At 50.6% G+C, this 16,584-nt stretch overlaps 1 protein-coding gene and 1 long non-coding RNA gene across 2 annotated transcripts in view; one reads left to right on the top strand and one right to left on the bottom strand.

Annotated features, from left to right (window-relative positions):
* Positions 1–16,584, top strand: part of PLXNA4 (plexin A4) — a 432,364-nt gene that overhangs the window by 234,771 nt on the left and 181,009 nt on the right. The gene's annotated exons all lie outside the window — the stretch shown is intronic.
* LOC139083127 (uncharacterized) lies at positions 104–15,125 on the bottom strand. Its single transcript, XR_011539698.1, has 4 exons — positions 14,973–15,125; positions 10,608–10,710; positions 6,500–9,060; positions 104–363 (listed from the first exon to the last, which is right to left on the bottom strand). It is a non-coding gene; the product is annotated as an uncharacterized lncRNA (long non-coding RNA).

The following is a 16,584-nucleotide window of genomic DNA, read 5'->3' as shown; positions in this document are numbered from 1 at the left end:
GAACTGTGACATCTTTTCTACATCCACAGAGGAGATGATGGTTTCCTTCCACTCCCTTCACAGGTGCATGAAGGCAGAGGGAAGAGTCAGGGATTCCAGAGGCTTTTGGAATATTCACTTAATTAACAGTTTACTTATTGTTAATAAAATGTGAGCAGTTGAAGGGAATTTAGAAATCAACTATGTATATTTCCATAGAAGATACACACACTACCCAGTGAAGTCCAGTGCTTTGCCCAAGGTCGCCCAGAACTCTGTGGCTGAGCAGAGTCTAGAACCCAGATCTTGAAACCCATGTGCTCCTTCCACTCTCTCACGGGTCCTTGACTGTCACTGCTGGTTCCTGTGGCGCTGCTCCTTGTCCTGGAGGAAGGGGAGCACGGGATCAGTAGTCCTCACCCCTGGACCCTCTCCGCAGTTCGTGGGGCACACCTAGGTTTGGAGGCACGTGGCTGACTCCTGGTTCTGCCATCACCTCCTCCAACAGTGGTGCCTGGGGCAGGTGGAGTCCAAGAGCTCTGGGACCCCTGAAGGGGAAGCTTGGAAGAAAAGCCCGAGAGCAATGGCCACACATTATCATGATGAGAGAGAGACTGTAAACTTGAAGTTATTACTTTTATCATTGTTATTATTAGATTTAATGGCTGAGTGAGCAATTCACTTGGCCCTAATAGAAAAGTCCTCCTGACAACTCTCCATGACCACAGATCTGGGGAAAGGGAATTGTGAGAAATGCTCTCACCTTCGCTGGGGAGTGACACATGCGAGACTCAGACACGGACGACCCAGGTCCCCAAGCCGCAGAGCAGTGCATCTCATTCCTTCCCTGCCTGCGACTCTGAGCAGGAGGGGGCGAGGGCAGAGAGCAAGGAGGCTGCAGGCCTCATGACCCTTGGCGGCGGCAAGCACTCTGTCCTTGGCAAAGGTGAGGCGTGTGGGCGGGGATGTTATGGCTCCTATGCCACCCCAGTTGGCCAGGTTTGGGGCTAGAGCTGGGAAAGGCTCCCATATCCATCTTCTTTCCGCTTTCAGCCGAGCCCATTAGGAATGTATCTCTGCCTCCCGATTGCTCTTCTGTGCTATTTATTTGGGGTTGTATTAATTCCTGCTGTTATGATACAGCTGGGGGATGCAGAACAAAGCTCCTCATTATCATGGCCGAGGAGTTGATGCTACTGCCAGGTGACTCCTCCCTCCCCCCGCCCCCCGTCTCCACTCTGTCCTGACATGAGTGGAGCCTTGAACCTTGGAAAATGACTGACAGATCCTGAGACCCAGGCAGCAGTTCGGAAATGGAAGGTGACGAGGGGATCACAGTAAAAGGAGCAGCTTTGCTCTGTCACTGCCCTTGGTTGTCCTCCCCTTTTATTTAAAAAATTTTTTATTATACTCTTAAGCACAACCTGCACCCCCCATATGACGGGTGTCTTGGGCTGCTTTTATGATGAGTGGGGACGCCTGGCACACCAGCTCACATTTGCAAGGCGATGGCTGGGGTTAGTGGTGCTGTGTGATCTCAGACACAGCCATCTGTGGGAGCCCAGTGGCCTCATGACTCAGATCAAATCCACAGCTCAGCTCAGGTGCTCAGCCCCCAACCCACGTCACTCACCTAAGGGGCTCGATTTGGGCCATTCACCGGCTCACAGGCAAACCCTGGAATGGATGCCCAGTGGGAGCCCCTGGCTTACCAACTTCTTTATGTTTTCCCACTTTAAGGTGTGCAGTAAAGAACAACTTAGGACTGCTACAGGGCAGAAGGCACCTTTTGTTTTTAAGGACACAGGGCCTTTTCTGCCCTTTCTCTGTTCCTGTCGCCTCTGAATGGTTCATTGGTGAGCGGGTTGTATTTCACTCTGAGTGGTGATTGCTGTGAAAGCTTGAAAGCTTCCTTCTGATGGCTCTGCCTCTGTGAGACCATCGATGAGCTCCCTGCTGGTGCCCAGAGGCCCCAGATGGGAGGTGGCCAGCGCTGCTAAGGCCTCTCCCTCCGGGCTTAATTCTCTTCCCACCACTCCCTCTTGTGTCCTCTGCTCAGCCACACCGAACGCCTTGCTGTCACCCAAACACTGCAGGTCCTGACCACCTCCAGTCTTTGCACACACTGTTCCTTAAACTAAGCTGTTCCCTCTCTTCCATCTGCAGAATGCCCACTCAGTCCTTCCAAATCAGCTCAGGGGAGTCTGCTCTGAAACCCTTCCCCTTGCCTCCCACAGTCCCACAGCACTTTCTGGATTTCAGCTGTAGTCCTCAACACCCAATGCAAAGCACGCCCCAAAAGAGTTAGGTCTCAAGTCCATTATTGTACCCAGTGTCCAGCACAGCACCTGACTTCTTGTAAGCTCAAATAATATCTGTTGAATGAATGATGGAATCTTCCCCATTTTGCAAACAGAAAATCTTCATCACAGGGCTCAGAGCAACTGGGTCAAGGTCACTAAATAAAGATTCGGGGGCTGCAGGACTAGAACTTGGGAATCCTGCTTCCTGGGTGGGGCCACACTCATCTGTCAGTATCCCCAAATTTCTAGAGTGCATCAGAGGCCAGGAGCCAACCCATTTTGATCTCCGTGTCCTGTGATCTCTTAAGAATGGCTGGTGCAAAAGGCTTTGAATTGTTATTATTTTGGTAATTAAAAATGACCCACAGAGCTGGAGGCCCGTGATGCAAACAAGGAAAAGCAGCTGGAATTGGCTCCGGGCTCTCAGGCGATGCCATCGCAATTAAGGGTTGTGCTTAATCGATTCTCTCTGGTTTCTGTCAAGGCGGTGTATGACAGTCACTGGATCCCTGGGGTGTGGGGCCATAGCAGGGGACAGGCAGGCACAGGGCTGAGCACCCTTGGGCAGGGTCTTGTGGGGCCACACACAGGAGGAGCTCACCATCTCCTCGTGAGAAAGGGGAAACACGCTCAAAAAGACATAAAGATACACCAAGAGTCAGAGTCAGGCCCGGGATGAGGGAATGAGGAGGGTGGTGTCCCCGAAGAGCTGGGGAGGCTCCCGAGTGGGTTGGAAGGGTAAGGCTGGAGCTGGATTCAAGGGACAGACTCCACCTGCAGTAAAGGGCAGAGGAGGGCCATTTCGATTCTGCCTAGAGGTTTCTTCTATGGGCTGACAATAAGGTATCCTTTGAGCACAGGTTCCAGAACTTGGGTGTGCATCAGAGTCATCTGGAGGGCTTGTTAGAACACACGCTGCTGGCGCCACCCCCAGAAATTCTGATCCTGCTCTGGAGCGGGGTCGGAGAATTTGTATTTTGAACAAACCAAGTGATGCTGACGCTGCTGGCCCCAGGACCACCCTTTGAGAACCCTGCCTCAGAGAAACCAAACTGAGCTCCCCCGGGAAATGAGACCATGCAAATCTCCAGCCAGGTGTGGCATCCTCGGACCTAACTTGGGTCTTGAGTAAAGACAACCTCTCCTCCTACAGTGGTCTCCACATCTTCGAGTTGCAGAAGCATGCCATGGAATAATGCAGGCAGTAATTCTGATCACTATTATCTGAGTCAGCTTGCACAGGCAGCTCAACAGGTAGGTTAGGGTTCACAGGAGACCCCACTCCGATCCATGCTATCCGCACCTCACTGAGTCAACCATCTCAAGAATGGGCACGTGGTGGCCCAGCAGAGAATGTGAGTGCCTCTACACAGGCCATCCCTCGGGGCACTAAACCCCGAAGAGAAGCACCCTCTCCATGAAAAGCCTTTCCCACTGAGGGCTGTGCCCTCTGTCCCCTGTCGTTGGGAACCCTCCTTCTCAGCGGGATGCAGAGGTTAAGGGCTTTATTATACTGAAAGCAGGAGCACATCGCTCCTCTCCCATAGTAAGCACTGCCAGCAGCACAACTTGGGGGATGGAAATGTACTTATCCCATGTGTCAGGTCGTCAGTTCTGCACACTGAGGCTGTGACACAGAATCCACATTCACTTCTTAACACCTTCTCTCTCTGCTTTGGCTGCCCCACCCCTATGAGCTGTCCCCTGTCTCCCCAGCCCAGCCTCAGCGGCCTGCTCTTTTACCCCCAGCTTGTCCAGGGAGTGCCAGGAGTGCAAAGCGAGGGGCCTCCTTAGGGCGCCCTTATAGCGTATATTGGGTGAGCTCTGGAAGCGCAGGTGGGTGGGGGTGTGACCTGGTGGGACGGTGGACACCAGCACTTGTGAGGTAGGCATGGCATATACTTTGGGACATAAAGGTCATCACCTATAAGCTGACTCATAAAGTTTCCCCAAGGGCATCTTCCCCTCCGGGCTGAGGAGTGGGCTGTCCTCTCCTGGGTGTTCTTCCAGCTGGTGTGGTGCTGGGGACTCATGGATGGTGCAGTCTTTCTGGATGCTGCCCGGCTTTTCCAGTCCCCAGGAATTCTGCACAGCAGATCCAGGCAGAGAACACATCCTGTCTTCTTCCTTATCCCAGTTTTGCTACCAAGAAATCCTCTCTAAGGAATTTGTACCCTTTATTTTCTTGGAGGCCAGGACTCTGTTGAAGCTCATGGCTTCTGGTAATAGTGTCTCCCAGAGTCAAAGCCCCATGCCCTCTGATCCTTGAGCACAGCCCACTGGACCAGAGGTAGGAGGTGTGGCACAGGGTTAAGCAGCTGCCCCAGTGCTGGTGCCCTCAAGCATCCTGCACAAAATGCTCCTTTTGTCCAGCCCTGTGCCTCCCAACCTATGAGCCTCAGTGATGTCATGATGAGTCTTGGCGGGGAGGGTGACAGGCGGGAGAGTGACATGGGCCGAGAAGACAAGAAATGCAGCTGAGAAGGTGGCTCAAAATAGCTCATGGAGAACAGGCTTCTGCTTGACAGACTGACAAGGATGTGCCTGGAGCCAAACACTCCTCTTTGAATGCTCCGTCTCTTTCTAATTATGGATCTGTCAGGAGGAAGAGAGGCCAGCGCCTGCCTGACCCCAGTGACCCTTCATTTAACATGGAGACAGGAAAGGAAAGCTCAACCCCATTAGCAAGGCCAGATGCCTCATTGGGAAGACATCTGCCCGCCCCCCATCCCTTCCATGGGGACCGGAAGTTCTTTTTGCCCCTGCCACTGGAGAAGAGAGCCCACCTGTGCCCCCAAGAGGGGCAGGTCTGCTGTTCTCAGAGCCTAATAGGAAGAGCTGGGACCTCCTCCTCATCCAACAGGTGGGTAAGAAGGCTGCACAGTGAAGGACTTGCTGGAAATTTCTCTGCCGTCAGGGACTGACTTCCCATCCCGTTTTTGTATGCCAAAATGGAACATGAGCTCTGACGCTTTTTTTAAAGATTTGTTAACTTATACATGAAAAGCCTTTTAAAAGGATTTAAATTTAGTATAATTTGATAAGTAAATCACACAGAGTTAAAATGATCCCTCCTCACCCAGAGTGTTTGCTTCTGTGTCTCAAGGACCTAGAGCAGAGCTAGCCCTCAATGCGTAGTTTTGAATGAGTGGCTGACTGTGGTTTTATAAAGGTGATCAATGAAATTCATTCAAAGAGGGCCTCATTTTCCAGGCAAGCAGGGCATGTGTTGATCTTGTTCTAGAAGAGGAAGAATTTACTGATTCAGAAGATCTTGGGGTAGTGGGGAGACTAGGAGGTCAATAGAATTTGATAATTAACAGTCATAATCTTTCTTGAGCCTTCAGGTAAAAGGTCATCTTAGAATAAAAATGCATTCAATTTTGATTTACACAACTGACCTATTCTTGGCACTTCTAAGCCCTAGATTGCAGCCTCCCCTGGGAGCGTCAAATTCTGGGATGCTCTAGTCGTGAGCAGACCCCAGGGACCATCCTCGGATGGTGGATGGTGGGCTTAGGGCCTGGGTTTGCAAGACTGTTCCCCTCCTTCCCTCCCTCCCTCTTTCTTTCATTCCTTCCTCACTCCCTTCCTGTCACAGAACTTGAGTACCCACTCTGTGCCGAGCACTGGGCATAGGTCCTGGAGGAACCGTGGGGAACGAGACAGACATGATTCCTGCCTTCAAGGAGTTTACATTCTAGTTGGGGAAACAGACATAAATAAATGGCTATAATTGCAGGTGGTGTTACAAAGAAAATAAAAGTGGGCAAGGGGATGGAGACAAATTAGAGGGATGGGAGCCATCAGAATCAGGAGTCAGGAAAGGCCCCTCTGTGGACAGAAGATGCTTGAGTAAGACACCTGCAAGAAGTGCGGGAGCAGCCATGTGAAGTCCTCTGGGAAAGTGTCCCAAGTGGACAGAATAGTCCTGAGGCAGAGACTGTGGCTGGAGGCACTGCAGGAAGGCTGGAGAGATGGAAGTGAAATGAGCAGGGAGCAGAGTGGGGGTGGATGAGTATAGAGAGCAGGGGTCAGATCATGTACCCATAGAAATGCCTGGGACCCATTGTTTAAGGGCATTCAGGCTCCTGCTTCCGAGGTATATTAGTCTGTCTTCTCCAAAGAAACAGAACCAATAGGAGATAGATAGAGAGATGGATAGATAGATAGACGGACAGATAGATAGATAGGTTTATTATAAGAAATTAACTCACATGATTATGGAAGCTGAGTAGTCTCAAGGTCTGAAGTCAGCAAGCTGGAGGCACAGAAGAGCCAAGGATGGAAGTTCCAGTCCGAGTCCAAAGGCCTAAGAACCAGAAGAGCCAATGGTGTAAATTCCAGTCCAAATCTGAATCTGAAGGCAGGAGAACACTGATGTTCCCTCTCGAAGACAGTTAGGCAGAGAGAGAGAATTCTCTGACATGCCCAGAATAATGTTTAACCAAATATCCGGGCACCCCGTGGCCCAGTCAAGTTGACACATAAAATTAACCATCACACAAAGTGATTCAATTCAAGATCTGTGGCAGAGAAGAGAGACTGGGCAGAGGTGACAGGAAGGGCTGCCATACCTGAGAAGTCAGCTTTTGTGGCATCTGCTGCCTTCCAGGCCCTGGGGGCTCTGCACACCATGCCTGTCCCCTTTTACCCGTGCCGGTCCTTTTACGTTGAGTACCCACTCCGAGTACCCACCTTCGACATCTGAGAATGACCTGCTGGGCTTACTTGTATTCATTTCCTAGGGCTGCTGTAACAAAGTACCACAAACTGGCTGGCTTGAAATAAAAAAAAATTATTGTCTCACAACTCTGGAGGCTAGATGTTAAAATCAAAGTGTCCGCGGGGTCGTGCTCTCTCTGAGACTCGGGGTAGAGTCCTTCCTTGCCTCTTCTTAGCTTCTCACGGCGGCCGTCCATCCTTGACACTCCTTAGCTTGCAGCTGCATCACTCCAATCTCTGCCTCCATCTTCACATGGCATTTTCCTCTCTTATAAGGATACCAGTGACATTGGATTAAGGCCCACTCGAATAAGCTCATCTTATCGTGATTACATCTTCACAGACCCTATTTCCAAATAAAGTCACATTCACAGGTACCAGGATTAGGACTTCCACATACCTCTTGGCGGGGGACACAATTCAACCCATAACACTTGTCTTCCTGGGCTTTCCATAGGAGCCAGAGACATATCCAGAGGGGCCCTGATTCCTAAAATTGCAAGAATTCCACTGCCATCTTTCAGTTACCAACAAACTCACTAACTGTAGATGGCCACGCATCCCAAAGCTTCCCGTGATGCTCTGGAGCATCCTTGCCCACACCTCACATCCAGGGGAAATTCTAGGCACCCTAGAAGCTACTCTGAGAAGTTAAATTGGAGGCACAGAGTGAGGGTTTCTTTCTTCTCCTGGGCCGAGCTAAAAGTTCCCTAGAGGAAGGGACCAGTGCAAGGAGCCCTGGAAATGAAGGTGGATGGGGCAGGGGTCTGAGCTGCCGCAAGAATGTTTTTGGCAGTTTGCCAGTCAGAGGACCCCCCCCCACCACCACCACCAAAATTCCTGCCAGAGAAGAGAAGGCTGCTGTCCTGTTTTGTTCTCTATGGAGGGCTTGTGTTTCTTGATTTTCATCTGTTTCCTAAGGACACGAGAAAGGATCGTGAGTTGGATTCTGTTTCCTGTCACCCATCACCCGATACTCAGACACCTTTCCAGGAATCCGTGATGCTTATGTTTGGACAAAATTCAGTTCTCATCCATTTTCTGATGCCCCCACCACCCTGCAGCATCCAGAGAGAATCCTTCCAGAATAAATTCTGGGTTTAGGCATCTCTTCCATTAGCCATGGGGAAAGACAGTTTAATCTGCAAAAATACTTTAATGTTATCATAAGGGCTCTCCAATTCTGAACATTTTTAATAGCTAACACTCATTCCTTTCCCCATGCAAAGAGAGAGATTTATTCTGGCCAGTTTATCCCAAGTAAATCTTAGGTATCTCACTTTTACATTTTAACGAGAAACAAGCACTTTGTAATAACTGCTCAGATTAAACTCCAACATACTCTCAAACCATTAACCTGAAGGAATTGTAACGATAAATTAAACATATTAATGAAGCTGTACTACAAGCTGGAAATTTGTTGGGTAAATTGTAGCATTATTAACAACCAACTTGACTTATCACAATCTATCATTGGAGGGAAATGAACTAAAACAGTGATTATAGGACATGCAAACCCTGCCAGAATAAATAAAAACAGAAATGACTGTTAACAGGAAATATGAATCTGCTGGGACATTTTCATGTGAGTGTCAAACCTGGCAGATCTTTTAAATTTTTCTTGGATTCTCTCCCATCCTCCCTTCTCTCCTTTGGCTTTCTCCTAATCTTCCCTTCCCATCCATTTCCTTCACGCTCCTCTCAGGAGGACTGTAGAGTCCCCATTTGGGTTTACTGGTGGACATCCTTGTCCTCAGCTTTCCACTAACTTTGTAGAAGGAGCCCGGTGTTTGTACACAGTGGAAATCTCCCCGGGGCCCTTGTTACTCATTGTTTGCTCATCTCTGATTGTCCCCGTGTGGCTCAGCACAGCCCAGCTCCATCTCAGTCCTCAGGCGTATGTTGTAATTATTTGCAGCTGAATTAGTTTGCGCCTCCTGTAGAATGGCAGAATCTTACGCTTGGAGGAACCAGCGAGATATGAAGCCCTCGCTTCCACACGACAGAGCTGAGGCACAGGAGGTGACACAGCTTTCCCACAGCCACGCAGATACTGAAGTGGCAAAAAAAAAAAAAAAAAAACGGAACTTGCAAGTCTTCTCAATGTCCCATATCCGTACATGAGATCACAAATTTCTCAATCCCGGATTCAGAGCTTTTGGCAGAATCCAGTGGGCGGAGCGGTCACAGTCTGAGGACAGGCCACTACAGTGGCCTAGCAGGGGCACAGCCACCCATGGCCCAGAGGAGTCCATGGTGCAATGACACCCTGTACAGCAGAGCCCCTGCCCAGCAGGAGGACCTAGCAGGCCTACTTTGGGGGGAGGACCTGCCTAGGTGGACCCAGGTCAAGCCTCTGGGTGAGGGTTGGGGGTTGAAGACTTTTCTTTTACTGTCCCCTCATAGGCCTTGAGGGTACTAACACCCGAGTCCTCAGCTCATTGTGAGGATTGGATGAGATGATACCAGTACAGTCCACCTTGTAAAACTGAAACCTAAGCAGACCACATGGTATCATGGTTGTTATTACTGGCACACCAACACACCCCTCGTCACATTGTCTGAAGAAGAACTAAGAAAATATGAGTGATTTCCACCATCAACCCCACTGCCTTCTCCCCAGCAGAGATAACCTAAGGCAATTCTCCAATACAGGGTCAGGCTGATGAGAGAAGGTAACATTAGGACAGTAGAAAGGAGAGGAGAAGGGATGAGAGGGCTGGTTGGGAAGCAACCAAAAGAGGGAGGAGATGCTCTTCTCCTGGAGCGAGAGTCTTGGCCTTTGTGGTTGGCCAACTTAATGCAGCTGGCAGGAGCCTGAAAAGCCAGCAGTTGGAGAAGAGAGGTCCTCAGGCTCTTGTGTTGGGGAAACTACAGTTCTAAAATCTGGAATCTCCTCCTCACGCTCCTGGACCCCTCAGCTTCATGTTCCCACCAGGGCATCTGTCTGTTGGGTTTCATGAATCAACCACTAGCCCTCAGCAGTGTAGACATACAGGTGATTTACAGCCAGGTTGGGGGCGGGAGGGAAGACAGGCTGGAAAAGGTGAACTCATGGGGACCACAGCTCAGTGGCCACCTGAGTTATGAGGCTCTCCTTCCATAGATCTCTTCCCGCCATGAATTTCCATTATGTCACCCAGTGTACTTTGTCAGTGCCAGAGGAGAATTCACCAATACAAACATGCCCCCCTCCCCAACCCTTGTGCTTCTGATCTTAAGGCCCCTCTGGCTGACATTGTCTAGAGGGGACCCCAGAGAGGTGATGGAACAACTGCCCTGTTTAAAGTCTGAATAGATGTATAAGTCATAGGAAGTTGAATGCCAGGATGGTGATATCCAAACCTGGTTTTGTGACATCCCTTACTTCCTGAGTGTCTGGTTGTTTCAAAGTGTCACCCAAGGATCTCCCAAATTCCTAAAGCAAAATAAGTAGGCATAGTTTAAAAATGCACATGGCACATCATGTGCTTAAGAAGACGGGACAGGTGTTTTAAAGTAAATGAGAAATGGTGATGGAGTGACTCAGCTCTAAATGGCCAGACACTCTTTGGGGTTTGAGGCTGGAGAATGGCCCTGAGAGGTTGACGTCAGACTCACTTGCTGGGGAGGGAGCTGTGGTTCAGGCTGCTCAGCCATGCTTCTTTCTTGTGGTGTGACAGAAAGAGTGGAGGCCACAGCCTTTTGCATCCTGCTGTTCCATCTACGAGAATAGAGATGAATATGACAGCCTTTGCAGGGAGTTTGAACCCAAGCCTTGGTCTGTCTGGTTTCTGGGCTCAATATAAATTGTGTCTCAGACCAGAGTGCCTGCATGCAAAGATTTCCAGATTTCTCTGGCATGCTCCTTTTGCAAGCCCTTTTCCTCACCGTATTCAGTCTCATTGTCTGTTTTTTTTCTCACTGTAATTGTGCCCAATTTGGCGATTGAGAGAAAACAGGCATGGAAACTGGATGGTAATTCGCCCAGACATCAACACAGTTGGATAGACAGACAAACAAACTAGCCTCTGCTTGTTGCCACTTCCTTCTAGGGTGGACCTCTAGGGCTTCCTATGCCTCCTCCTCCCCGTGTTGGCTCCCCTCCCTCCCTCCCCAGGCTCAGGTGGGCTGTCTCTCCGGGGACTTGGACCTGTCCTGGGAGGTCAGTCACCTGTGCATGGGCCTCCCCAGTACTTGTACCTTGGCTCTCTCCAGAGTGCCTTCTGCTCCTTCCCACCCCCAACCCACAGAAATATCTTTAAAATCTTGTCTTGAACATTCACCAGACTCCAACACATGTCCCCGAGGGCTCCCTCCTGCCTGTCTGTCTGCCTTCCTGCAGGTCTGTCTGCTAGCGCGTGCCGACATAGCAAACACACATGGTGCTCCAACCCTTCAGCTCAGCGTTGCTTTGAGCGAGCCCTACCAGGGGATCAGAAACGTGGAGAGCAGATGTCAGAGGTGACCCACTGTCTGCTGTTTATGGGAGTTGCTCATTCCCCGGGTCAAGGATTGTGTACGGAGACTGTCACAGCCAGTGCAATGAGCATCCAAGAGGTTGTCACTGGTGTCTCTCTGGGAATTGGACCATGATTTAAAAAATAAAAATAAAAAAGCTTGCCTAGAACACAGACATGCTAGGGTAACTGTAGATCTTACATTCACGCGGATCCCGGGTTTGAAATCCTTGCCTTCAGCAGCTTGGCAGATAGAAAAATAACAGTTTGTTTTGTGTGTGATCTGAGTTAACTTAACCAACCCCTGCCAAGCTCTTCTGTTTGTCAGGAGAAAGAGCTGGAGGGAGGTGAGGGCATCGTAAGTAAGCGTGTGTGAGGGGCAGCAGGAGAGCCAGGTGAGGAGGCAGCGAGAGGGAAGTGCTGGCTGGTGAGTGTGGAGCGAGAGATGTGTTGGCATCCTGCAGCCGCTCAAGAATGGAGACGGGAGGGGTGGCAGGGAGTGAGGGTTCCAGGAATGAGAGGGCAGGAGAACGAGATTTGGGGCAACAAGTGATATTTCCAGTTGCTGGCTCTCCCTGGGGACACCATATGTCCCCTTCTCCTGGAGCAGTCACTCTCAATCTTTAGTGAACACAAGATGGCCTCAGGGGTTTGTTATATGTAGACTCTGGCCTCACCCTGTGATGCAGCAGATCTGCAGTGATGCTGGAGAAGTTGCATTTCTGCAAAGTTCCCAGATGCTGCTGGTCAGGGACCCACATTCTGAGAACCACTGCACTAGGGAAGCCAGAAAGATGCAGTGCTTTAAACTTTTCTAATCAGGAAGTCACAGGGCCTCATATGAACTGGGCTCATACTGCGTCCACCAAAAGAAATACCTTCATTCATATGAAATGCTTGGGGAAGCACTGAACCCCTAAACCCGCTCTCCTCTTTCAATCAGAAGGCAAGATGTGAAAGGAGGGCCTTTCGTTTACGAGGTGCGGGAGGTTGAACTGTAGGCCTCAAAAGAAATGCTGAAGTCCTAACCTCCACTGCCTGCGAATGTGACCTTATTTGGAAATGGGGTCTTTGCAGATGTAGTTATTTAGATGCGACCCAAGTCATTGTGAATCCAATGATGGGTGTCATTATAAGAGAAAGGGTGGGAGATCTGAACACATTGACAGAGAGACACAGGAAAGAATGCCACGTGAAGACAGAGGCAGAGATAGGATTTGTGCTGCCACAGCCGAGGAATACCAAGGATTGCCAGCTACCACCGGAAGCTAGGAGGAAACCAGGAAGGATTTGTCCCTAGCACCTTCAGAGAGTGCAGGGCCCTGCCACACTTGATCTCAGACTTCTAACCTCCAGAACTATGAGACAATACACTGGTGGTTTTAAGCCACTCGGTTTGTGGTAATTTCTTATGGCAGCGCCAGCAAACTAATCCACAGGGTCTTCAGAGTTCCATTGTGTTGTTCCCTTCAGAGCACCCAGCAGGACCACCTTGGGTGGGTCTTCTGTCTGCTGACTTCAAGGCTGATGCTGTTCCCAAGCACATCCACAGTTCAGCTTTGGGTTGCTGACTGTGAAGCCTCGCTTGGAGGACACCAAAGGACTGGAAGCTTTTGCCAGGGCAACGAATTGGGTGGCTGGGAAGGCAGGGAGATGGGGAGTGGGAGAAGGATGGAGCGTGGCTGCTGCCCTGCATGATTCCACCAAAGCTCCTTGACCATCATGGCAGGGGAAGGTGCTAGGCTTTTCAGGAGTTTAGACAGAGTGAAAGAAAGGTTAGGATGACAAACCTTCTTATGGAGCAAGAAGTTCAATGATCTTAGAGCACCAGGAAACTAGCATAAGGAAAAAGAAAAGTGGTCTCTTAGGAATGCAGAGCTTAAAATTATGGTGGAGGAGTGCAGGGGCGATGTGTTTGAAGAGTAGGAAACAGGTGCAGAGAATCAGAAATTACATGAGGCCTGAGAACAGACCTTAGCTTGAAACCCTCATCATGACACCTGCCATGTTGTAGCTTTCTATTTCTCAATTTGGGGTTACTTGGCCACTGCCTGGGGATCACCAGTGGTCCCATGCTCCCCCTCAGCCATGCTGAGTGAGAATTTGAGTGGACAGGGCCTGGGAAGCTGCATTTTCACAAACCCCACAGACGGATTTATGCCCACAAAGTCTGAGAACTGTTCCTACAGATGCTTCATAAACGCTCACAGGTTCTCCCCTTTCTAAATAAGATTAGAGGAAACACAGAAGAACGGAAGAGAGAGGGAGACGAGGGGAGGGCGTTAAGAGTTTTTGGATGGCTCTCCCCTAAATCGTCTTGCGTGAACCTCTGTGGGGGCAGGCCACCCCCAGCGCCTGTGGATACACCTTTCCTCCCACAGTCAGACCAGGGCAGGGCGGCCATGCCTGGCCAACCGTCACAGACTGGAATCAGCGGCCTGTCGCAGCTCTGCCACCTACTGGCTGTAGGAGGAGATGCAGAATTCAACAGAGTTCACGCTGGTTAAAGAGCAGCTTCAAAAAACAGACACAACTCACATACACACACACACACACACACACTACCCAACAGGCCCCTCTGGCCCGGGGAGCCCACAGAAGCAGCTGTTGGTTCACCTGTTGTCACAAGGACAGAGCATCAGATCTCGCTGTTCAGGGGCGAGATTGGAGGCAGAGAAGGAAAAACGAGAGCAAAGAGCAGGATGCTAACCAGAGGCTCTAAAGAGACTTCCTCTTCCTCCATCCTTCCTGCTTTCCAGTAAAGACCACAGGAGGTGGAGATGTTAGTGAGAGTTGTGGAAGCGCCACTCTGCAGGGAGGGGCAGGGACAGGCCAGCCGCTGAAGCTTTCCTGGCTCCAGGCCCCAAGGAAGCAGGGAGGGAGGGAGGGTGTGAGCAGAGCCCTGCAAGCTGACCCTCCCTCGGCTTCAGCCAGCTCTCCCGCATCCTGAGCAAGTGAGCACAGGTGATAGCATACCCTTCCCTTGAGGCTCCGGCTGCTGGCTAGTACCAGGGTCTTTTCTGCCTCAGTTTCCCCCTTAGTGCACAGACAGGGCTGTGGCATGAATAGATGTGTGTCACTGCCTACAGAACCCTGCCGGAGTTTTAGGCCCCGGGCTGACTTCCTCTAGTGATCAGAAGGGCAGGACTGTGTGCACATATCACCTGTCTGGCCAGGGAGGGCTCCAGAACCCCCCGCAGCTGCTCAAAGGAGTGGTGCCCCGCCCCGACTTGCCCTCCTGTCTGACCAACTGCAGGCCCACTTGCTGAGTTCCTGATGAACTTCCGACCTTGCCTTGTCTGGGGCCATGACCCTGTGTCAAAACCACTCGAGGTTGAGTTTCATTGACCGGGTTACCTCAGGTCTTCGGGGAAAACAGATCAACAGATCACAGCCGTTCCCAGGAGTCACAGATTCCTGCGCTCCTCAAGAATGCTCCCTGGCCTACAAACTCTGCCGCCTGCCCCCCTTCGTCCGCCTGGCTCTTTCTCCCTTTCCACCCCCTGCTCTGGGCTTTCTTCCCTACCCGTTCTGAGCAGCCCAGCCAGCCGGCTGTAACCTGAGCCAGCTGAGGGAGAGAACGGCTGGGGGGCTCGCTGAAGCTGGTGTCCAGGCCATGAGTGCTGTCCTTCCCTTGCTTGCAGTGCCTCACTTCGCTCTTGCTGTGCACAACTTTGTCATTGTGAAACCACTGTGGCTTGGCGAGGGCAAGCCAAGGACATCGATTGCCACAGAGCATAAGCAATCGGGTCGGACTTTGGTTCCTGCGTTACTGAATCACAGACCAGTAAATCCGATCCCGTCCAACACAACACAGCACAATCAAATAAAATCACCAAGCCCAAGCAACAGGGGGCTTCACAGCACCCCATGGACTCATCTCACTGCGTTGATAGAACTGGGGAGCTGGGGGCTAAGCAGTGGACTTTCCTAGTCACACGCCATCCCTTACTTAAAGGATTGTTAACAGGAAGTCAACACCAAGGCAGCATGCTGAGGGCAACCGGCTCAGCAACCAAGAGACTTGGTGGAACTACAATGGTGCCGTGAACCTGGGAGGTCGTTCCACTCTGGGTGTCCATCCCTCGTCTCTTGGAGGGCTGGGGCCTAAGGACACTTTACTAACCTGGGCCACCACACCGATGTGAGGGTGCACTGGAATAATGATCACAAAAACCCTTTTTGAAGTTTGCATTCTAAGCTATTGTTAGTTGAGTAACTGCTTTATAGACAAGAGTTAAATCCCTGTTTTAATGTCTTGGCCTGGAGGCCTGTGAGAGGTGGGGTCTCTCCTCCATGGCAACTTGATTGGGGAAGTGCTAAAATAAAATACTGTGACGAAGTCCACCGTTTTCCATGAGTCTAAACTGGGTGATTCTGTTTATATCCAGAATATCAAAGTTTTCCAAAACTCCAGTTAGCTCGCTATGGAGAAATGTGTTGTTCCCTTAACCCAAACACAAGAAGTTGGCTGTGAGAGAACGGGAAGAATGCGGGGGATTCAGCATGATCTACCCTCCAACACAAAGTGGGCGGCCTCCTGGTGCTGGAGGACGGTTTTGTATTTTAGTCGTTTGAGACTGTAAGTAGGTTCTCTCACTTTTGTTAAAGGAATGAAAGTATGCATCTTCAAGGGTCTTATGGCAGGTTCTCCAAGTTGGAAAAGTGGAGTAAGGATTATTTTCTCCATTTTATGAAAGTCGGATTGTGTCAGTTCCCACCTCTGAAACAGACAACACTTCCCCTTTGCCCACAGATTAAAGCCCCGGGCCTCGATGGGCATCCGAGGGCCTCTTGTACCTGCATCCAACCTACCATCCCAGCCTTCCCTCCCACCGTGTCCCTCTCAAGTCATGTGTCCTGGCCATAGCTGGCCACTCCCCATTGCACACACACGGCACTTTCCTCCACCCCCACCTTCACTCATGCCAGCTGGTCCCAGCACATGTTCTTCCTCATTTGAATCATGTTCCTCCTTTAAAAGTCACGTCAAATTGCCCCTATTCTGTGAAGTGCCCTCCTTGGCACTAACTGTCCCTTCCTTTTCATGGCCCCACGCAGCCTGTTATCCGTACATGCTTCACTCAGGACGAGCTTGGTGTGTGGCCAGGGCATGTTGCCAGAAGATCTGGTAGAAA

Source organism: Equus przewalskii, chromosome 4 (genome assembly GCF_037783145.1).
Source record: "Equus przewalskii isolate Varuska chromosome 4, EquPr2, whole genome shotgun sequence".
Classification (NCBI taxonomy): Eukaryota; Metazoa; Chordata; class Mammalia; order Perissodactyla; family Equidae; genus Equus; species Equus przewalskii.
Note: the sequence above shows the minus strand (reverse complement) of the source record. Positions and strands in the feature narration are given on the sequence as shown.